Genomic DNA, 2635 nt, shown 5'->3' on the forward strand with positions numbered 1-2635 from the left:
AAAACAACCTCCCCCCCAGGTCAACCAATCCCTCGTTGTTGGCATTCTGAAAGAGACGATGTTGCAATCCCCATAATTAGCTCAGCTCACACGTTTATGTTTCTGACGAATAATATGAGAAAACTTCTATAAGACCTGTAGTCATGTGACATCTGGCTGCAATGTATTTCACCTTCACAACTGCATGTGAGCATCAATCAAACTGATTTAGTGGCGCACTTGTCACTTTTCATATGCCGTAACCTATGGTTTGGAGACGACACACACAAGAAAAGTTTAACCCCCCCCCCAGTGTTAGTGAGAAAATAGTTTGCACTTTTATGCCCTGTGGGGGTGGGAGCAATAAATAGCAGCAAGAAACAGAGAGGTAAAATGAGGGAATGCAAGCGAAAGAGAGTCAAAAAAGGAAGTGACCAGATTAGAAGTCAAATAGTAATTCAGGGTGTTCAAGATAGCAGTAGAGGTATGGACAGCCTTTAGATAAGAATAGTAGAGGAAGATGATAAACATGGACCATCAGTGGGCGGATTTGCTTTACACAAGCAAGTTCTTTCAAATCAATATTTCAAGACGTAAGCTCACTCCATTCCTAAAACACATCAGTCAGTCCAGACTCTTCACCAAATGGGTCAGAGGTTTTTTGTGAAAATGGCCCTCCATGATCTTTTGGTGAGAGAAGACATCCACAGAAAGATAAGTAAATAAAGAAAGAAAGTGAAGTGAAGGTCTGCATTGTGTATTCTCAAACAGAGTGAGGCGTAAGCAATCCCAGGCACTGATTAAGAGAGGGCGACTTTTGTTTGGTTGCTTGGAAAGATGTTAATGGATTCTCTGTAACTGTTTTTAGTGTGTGCCTACTTGGATAGATGGGTCACCTGTTTGAGTTTCATTTGAGATTCTGAATGTTTGCTTTCACATGCTTCCTTTATCTCAACGTGAGGATGGGATTAGTAAACAGACCACATCTGCGGTAATGGTCTATTTTTGCCCCCTTGTATATTTCATAAGGGAAATAAAAGTGTCTGTTGGACACGATTCCCTTGGCATCTATAAAAGTCTCAGTGTGACCTCCTGAGGTGCTCCAGGTGGCGCACTCTCTTACCTTTCTTACCCACAAATTAAGATTGTCATTATTACTACAAATTACGATTCTGTCATCATACTAATTATCATGTTGTTCCAAACCTGTTTTTCTTTTGTGGGAAAACAAAATGTAAATTCTCCCAGAATAAATAAATGTACTGATTGCTCTTTTCTATGCATTTAGTCCCCATGATTCACATTTCAAAAATGACTTAAAAGCATCATAAATTAAAATAGAATTAGTGCATATGACTTTTATCATGCAAAAGAAATGTCACTCCGCCAAGAGTAATTAAGATGTACAAATGGCATCTTGAGACTTTGTTGAATGCAGCTTTATCACTTTCATCCCTCTATTTTCCCATCTTTCCAACACACTTCACTGCTCCATCACCCTCATTTCACATTCCATGACAATCTCACCCACTGATTTACTGCACAGCTTCCATCTTGTGTTTACGTATGTACCCATGTGCAGTGTTGGGGAAAGTTACTTTTAAAAGTAATGCATTACAATATTGCGTTACTCCATAAAAAAGTAACTAATTACGTTACTTAGTTACTTTTTATGGAATGTAATACGTTACGTTACTTTTGTGTTACTTTTTAAATCTGGACAGGGCTTGCTTGTTTGTTTTTAAAATAAAAAAAAGTTATATTTTTGGCAAATATAAAAGCCTTTTCACACCAAAAGTGAAATGAATAAGCCTCAGGCTGAAGGGAAAGTAAATTTGCGTCCGTACAGTAGAATGCAGAAGAAATTTCAACACACTTCAGCTATAAAAAAAGACATACAAATGTTTGTCTAGAGTAATTTTTACTTATTAGTATGGTTGAACTGGATCATCGAATATGGAGATAGAATTGTTGCTTAATTCCAAATAAATAGATTATGATCCACAAATAAATGTAAAGAGATGAACAAAAATTAAACATATTGACAAATAAATAGAATGAGATCCACAAATAAATCTTAAAGTTTCACAAACATGGATTAAATTCACAAATAAATAAAATGAGATTTGCAAATAAAAAACATATTCACAAATATATATATTTGTCACAACCACAACTTTACCTGGCATTTATTTGTGAATCGCATCCTGTGCATTTGTAGAGAGCGGCACGCATTTGTGAATCGCGTCCTGTGCATTTGCGAATTGTGAAACATTTCTTCCGTCAAGACGTGCTGACAATCCACAAATATGTGGACTCCACCCACCGTCTACTCAAGCCAATCAGATAACAGCCACATTTCGCTAACCAATCGTAGCACGATCTCGCTATAGCCAATCACATTTTGCTTTACAATCAGGGCGGTCTCATCCTGAGATAACTTCATTCATCTGCATTGACTCAAATAGGTAATATAAGGGCCATAAAATGGGTACCGTAAAAGATGTTTAAAATTGGATTTCGTTAGACCATTAGACTGTGCGTGATGAAGTGTAGTAGGTTAGACTAGTGCGTGTGCGCATTTACAGTGCTTTCTTTCACTGTATGATTCAGTTTATTAAAATACATTTCGAATGATTACAAAATTCAAGATATG

The sequence above is a fragment of the Sinocyclocheilus grahami genome, unplaced genomic scaffold (genome assembly GCF_001515645.1).
Source record: "Sinocyclocheilus grahami isolate Dianchi unplaced genomic scaffold, SAMN03320097.WGS_v1.1 scaffold515.1, whole genome shotgun sequence".
NCBI classification, from domain to species: Eukaryota; Metazoa; Chordata; class Actinopteri; order Cypriniformes; family Cyprinidae; genus Sinocyclocheilus; species Sinocyclocheilus grahami.